Source organism: Melopsittacus undulatus, chromosome 9, assembly GCF_012275295.1.
Source record: "Melopsittacus undulatus isolate bMelUnd1 chromosome 9, bMelUnd1.mat.Z, whole genome shotgun sequence".
NCBI classification, from domain to species: domain Eukaryota; kingdom Metazoa; phylum Chordata; class Aves; order Psittaciformes; family Psittaculidae; genus Melopsittacus; species Melopsittacus undulatus.
The window spans coordinates 20,822,299-20,829,002 of NC_047535.1; positions in this window are offsets into that span (position 1 = coordinate 20,822,299).

A 6,704-nucleotide genomic window follows, 5' to 3' on the forward strand; every position below is an offset into this window, starting at 1 on the left:
TCTCCACGGCAGAGGGACAGTGTGAGAGGTCTCCTCCAGAATCCAGGTATTGTTTTCTCCATTATGCCTACAGGCTTTACATCTTTCACATACTCTCATATTTATATCAAAGCATGCATTAAAACCTTTAGTTTTGTGTAGTTTTATGCATAAATTCATGCTGCGTTGGAAGTCTCCAGTCCAGAACTTAGGTTATTTCAGACATTCATAAGTGGAAAAAACATATCGATGACTAAATACTATGCAATATGTGACCTAAGTCTCTGCTCTGGAAAGTCTGATAAATCAGTTAAGCTGTTGTAGCTGTATTTTATCATGTTATTGCAAAATGGATGGGGAATGAAAGAGTTCAGAATGCTATAGAAAAAAAAAATTAGTAGTGTAATAGCACAATGAAACTACAAATAGGAAGGCTTAACCTCATATTGCTCTATCCATGCTCTGTGACTATCTTTCCTGGAGGAGATTTGGGAATTTAATAGTTTAATTAACAATAGCCCAAAATGAAAATAAATACAAAATATTTTTTAAAATCTAAATTAATCTGTGGAAAGGGATTGATATTAGTAGACCTCAAACAAATTCAATACATGCTTTGAAATTTAAGTAGCTCAAATATTATGCTTTAAGCTGTTCACAAATTGATGATTGTAATGACAACTTTAAAGAACGTGGCAAACTTGGGGTTTCAGTAGTTTACAATGTTTGAAGGAGACTTCCTGCACTTCAGTACTGCACACTGCATTATTGCCCTGCCTTTCAAAAAAATACGGTGGGTTGTGGTTGGTATTTTTGTTTGTCTTATCTTTCACAATTGTCTGAACTCAAATTCTATTATCAGTGATTAGCAGCTAAACTGAAGAGCCTTGGCCTTCTTAAACTTGAGCTTTTCCACAGGGCTTTTAAGAACTAGCACAATTTCCAAAGAGTATGGAGAGAGTCCAGGCGAGAGTCCTCACCAGAGAGTGTATCTTCTGTGTGTAGTCTCCATAAACTTCCTTGTCCTGTGAACCAGAAGTCTCACTATCTCATGCCAACGATTTGTACTAGCATGCTATATGAAAACATTCTAACCCTGTAAGATGTAGTTCTCCAAAACAATCTATCCCTTCTTGGGTCATGCTACAGTTCCCATGGCATTTTTCAGAAATGATTGATAGTAAATGACTCAACTTGAAGAGAATTTCAACAGGCTTTTGTATTTGCAATGTGTCGTTCTCCTGTTATGACAAAGAGCTCTAGTGTGTAGCTGAAACTGAAAATGGGGAGTTGTCATTCCTTGATGTAATTTTAAGTAGCTGTTAAACCAAGTAGCCCCAAAAGCCTTGAGGTTCTTGCATTTGTTTCCAGCAGGGTACTTTCCCACAAAGAAGGAAAACAAATGGAAGAGAGTCAGTCAATAGTTTACTGGTAACCTGGTTAATAAGAAATCACTAATGAACCATAGCTAGTACCTTTTAGCAGGCTGTGTATATCCCTCCTCCTGAAGTGTTCTCCTTGCATCTTGGTTATGTGTGGACTCTAAAGGCCGATGGCTATTCTTCTCTAGGTAGAGTGTCACAAGAAGACTTTAGTCTCCCCAGTTCTGACAAGGAGGTGTTATATCTGATGGTTGTGTCATCTTGTGCACGTGTAGGCTCCCTGGAGCTGCATGCATGCCTTTACAATAACAGTTGGCTTACCTTCTCGTTTTAATTTAGTCTGCAACTTTGTTATCCCTGAGTTTTACTGTACATTCTAACCAAAGTATTTATTGCATATTTCCTGCTCTACTAACCTCTGGCTAAATTGTTAGATCATGTGATTTTACATAGTGTTAGACAAATTTTTACTGCATATGTAATCTTATTTACTTACACAATGCATGCATCCTCATAGGTGCAGACCCTGGCCACATATCTTGGTGTCTAAGCAAAGGCATTTTAACTGTATTATGGTCCTGATGTCTTGGGGTTTTGACCGAAGTTTTTTCATTTGAGTGAAGGGGCCCTCAGGCAGTTAGTTACTGAGCTACACAGTACATTGGCTTGGTTTTTTTTACTGTAAATGTTTTGTGAGGCGTGTGTTTAACAAGTCAGGTCTGTTTTGAAGTCATACTCTTAACATGCGTTGAGAACCTTAGGTGCAGTAATATAATGGATTGATAACATTTCTGTAGTTTGAATGTATCTTTGCATTACTCTTCACGTAAGGAAAAAGACACAAGACCAGTGAATATAGCTTCATCTGTGTTTATATATCTGAGCTGGTGAAACTTCATTTGAAAACATTTCACTTCACATCAAACAGGAAAAAGATCCATTTGCAGCTGCTTTAGTATTCATCCAGTCACTTTTGCAAAATTTAATTATGTGCTTTCTGAAATGGAAATAAGTGGCAATTTTCTTAATGCAGATAGCACCGTACATACTTAATATTATCAAAATACTGATCTGTACTCTCCTCATGTCTCTCTCAAACTATTGTTTAACATTCAAAAATATCTTCTAGCATTTGCTGGAATGAAAAAGGTGTCTAAATACAAATATGTGTATAGGAGTTAGAAGATGCAGTTTCTGAATGTAGCTATTTTGATCTATAATTACTTACAAGAATCTTTCAACGACTCTAAATGGAGAATGAAATTCAACTCCATCTACATATCATTACAAGGTAAGGGTAAGTTTATAAAGCTTTAAGTGAGGTGCTAATCAACTCTTCTAAAACTGAAGTGGAATTAAATTATTGAAATCTGATGGGAGGTATTTTCAGGCCTAATCAGGCAGTTTAATGGAGATGTGCACATTGTGCCAAATGTATCCTTTTAGCAGCTGAATTAAGTGGTTTTGCTTTTGACCAGCAATTATTTAAAGAATAAAGAATTACTAAGAAGATCTGCTCAATTTTTGGACTGTTAATGAGTTAGTAAGTACTGTAGAATTGTGGTGAGGCTGCATGAAGTACTGGGGCTTGCACTGCTCATTGAAGGATCAATATACAAAAATCAAACTTTCTTCAAAGATTCTAATATTTCATTAGAGAATCCTGCTCCACTGTGGACTACAGAAGAATGCCAGAGAAACACTAAATTAAATTAGCCAAGCATCAGGGTAAAATACAATCTAAAAATGTCATACTAAGAGAAAGTGAGGTAGAATCAATGCATCAAATTAATTGAGTAAGCTGAATTAGGCTTAAAATACCTTCAGAGCCTTACAATCTCTCAGCAATAATTTTGAAACTTACTAAGCAGGGTTCTACCAATATTGATGCCGAATGGTACGTACAGGTTCCAGTCAAATAGATCAGGAGAACACTTTTACTAAAAGGTGATATTTGAAAAAAATCTTCTAATGCCAGGACTACTTGGAATAATACCAATAACTTCATCCACACTATTGGGGGTCAGTTTTCTCTCAGCTTCTGCACTTTCAATGAGTCTAGAATGACACCACCTCTTCCTAAAGCAGTGTTTAATAACTGAGTAAGACCACAGGAGTCTGTTGGCTCTTAGCTTTTTTGTATCAGCAGGGACTTCAGTAATACATAAGTTGTTCTTGTTGCATGAATAAATTTTCTGTGTGTGCCATCTACTGGACCCTGCTCAGAGTGCAGTGTTAACTCAGATCTTTTCAACTGTATTTGTACCTAAATAACCTTATCTGAAACTAAAGGGGTTATTGCAAAAATGAACACCGTAACATCATTTCACTTTATGAAAGCAGTAGGATTTTTTAAGCGACTGTAATTCACAATATATAAAGATGATAATTCTGCATTATGTTTTTAATGCATTGATTCATTTGAATAGAATTATTGCTACAGTAGTATAGATCTGTAGAACTAAGTGCTTGTCTATGTCATAAAATTAAAGATTTGTGTTTGAAAACATTGAACTTGTAACAGTATGCAAACCCAGACCTTTTATAAACAGATATCAGTTTAAGGCTCACAATCATAGTAGATAGATAATATCATTTTGAGCCTTAACAGTTTTAACCTCGCAAGTCCTTCGTAACTGCCTCTTTAAAATGAGTATGACAGCAACAAATTCCAATTTCAGAGAAGGATTTTATTTCACAATAGATCAGAGCAGATTTGGCCCAACATATCAATTGTTTTTCTCTATCCATCAGAGATAAATTCCTTGCTACTCTGAAATTTCAATTGGAATTTTAAAGTTAAGAATTTAATTTAATAGGATATTGACTGAGGCTATAACACTGGATTCTGTTGGAGAACACAGAAAGTAAATTAATAAAATGGCAATTGTTTATTAATGTTTAAAAATTAGTAATATAGGAAAATGTCTTCACTGGGTATCATGATTGGTTACCATCTGACAAATGTATCCATTTCCTGCTGCTATGTCAGAGTTCCTGTGGGGTTTATTTTCACTGGTTTTGGTTTTGTTGTTTTTTTGGGAATTTTTTCTTTGTTGGTTGTTAGTTGTTTTTTTTTTTTTGGGAGGGGGGGGAGGTGTTGGGGATTTTGGGGGGTTTTTGATTTTTTTTTTTTTTAGTGTGCCATTTACTACCTTCCAGTTTTGTCACTTAGCCAAATACAAGAATTATTACTCTGTAAGCTTTTATTTGAAAGTGAAATAAATTAGTTCAAATTGAATGGGTCATGTCATCATATGAGTAGAAAGACATGAAATTTACTTTGAACTATGTAATCAGTTTATGTCTTTGATTGGTTTTATTTTTTCATTACTTCAGATACTTTTTTTCTTTTCTTTTTTCCTCCCACTTCCCCCCCCTCCTTCAAATAGCTGAGTACTTTGTGTCATCAAGCCAAGCTTTTTAGCTACATCCACAAATCCCTCTTATTTTAAGAATCACCAAAACTCCCTCTTCTTCCCTTCTTGTAAAGCTTAAAAAAGGTGCATTCCTAGGCAAACAGTCTTGTATTAACTTAAATTACTTCTATTTCTGCTTTCCTACTACTATTAAAAATCTGCATTACTATGTCCCCTGATAGCAGTAGTAAATTTGATTCTAAAGTATCCCAGGTTTCATCCTTGTATCTAATACTTCAATAATCAGTTCACACATGCATAGACAGGCATTTAAGTACCTTTTTGTGATTCTTAGGTTGGGAAGACACAGTGAAACATGATTTTAAATTTGGTTTTGTGAATACAGCTTTTATTTGATAAGATTATTTTCTAACAACATCTGTGTTTTTATGCTGTGATCAGCCCATAATCACAATGATGTATAAACCATAGTCATCAGGTTTGGTCTATGTCTATGTATTGAATATTAATGGAATAGTCACTTGCTGATAGTAGACTTGATGTAGTTTTAAAAGTCACTTAAATTTTTACGATACCTGGTAATAATCAGAGCTCTGTTTTGTGCAATAGCATATATACATTGGAAAGATTTAAAGTGTTTATATCTACATGGCAAGCTGTGACACAGTGCTTCACCAGTTGCAGTTCTCAAACATATGTCAAGTATGTGAGAAGTGGAAATGGACCTTATCATGCAAACATTCATACAAATAGACCACTGTGTAACAGCCCTAATACAGATATGGAGAACAGGGTTTAGATTAGCTAATGGCTCAAATTAGCTAACAACTCAGATTAACAGCTCTATTTTCCAAATTCGGACAAAATTAAGTACTGTAGAAATTTGAGGACCAGAAACACTATGTGCAAAGCATATCAAAAAGAATATACTTAAAATACAATGGGAAGTAATTCTGCAGGCTTGCTTACAAAAAATAAAAAATGATACTGCTTTTTTTCTTCCATAGAATAATTATGGTAATCATGTTTCTGAAATTCCAACCTACAAATTCAACACTATGTAATACATTAAAGGAATCAGAGCAGCATGCATGTTCCATATATCTACATGATTTTGTATAATTGTTTCAAAATTTGAATGATAAAAGTAATTTATTAATTCCAACCTTGTGAAAAAACTTACTCAGTGAGAGACCTATAATTATGAGGTGGAAATTCAGAGTAAATTATCACTATGAAAATGCTTTTCTGTGTGAAATAAGCAAAGATAAATACTGTGTATAAAAGAGTAGTTTATTCCCCCAAAAAAGGACCCTTCAGTGTAGTTCTTCTTAAAGTTCTTGTATGAATGAGAAGTGAAGTGCCCTTTTTGGTGCTTTATGATACAGAATGAATGAGATTTAACCTTTTTTTTTGGGGGGGGGGGGGGTGGGGGTGGGGTGAGAGTTTCTGTTTGGGCTTTTTTTTGTGTTAGTTTGTTTTTCCTTCTCCCAACAGCTCTAACAATTTTCTAGTTTAAAGGTTATGGAGATGGTAGAAATAGAAATTACATTAGATATTCCAAAGGTTTATACCACTATGTCACTGATGTGAGGTGGGAACTTTCTGCGTTTAACCAGATGAGGTGGAGATGGGTGTTGTCCCTGGCTCCTGTGTAATACTAGTGGCAATGTTACATATTCATTATCTTATTCTCAGATGATCTTTACCAGGACGTTTACAGATCTTCTCTAGCATACTCTATAGTGCAATGTTGGCTTTTTAAAACAGTTATCTCAACTATTTTTACCCAGTACTCTGAAAATTATTACCCTCAGTAAAATTTGTCTGACACTGTAAGTCTTTGGTATTAAGCAAAATGGTATGCCAGAAAAACACGGTAAAGAAAAATGTTTGAGAGACTTCGTATAAAAACATTTTTTATAACTTAGATATGTCCTAAATATTTTAAACTGTTTCTTAG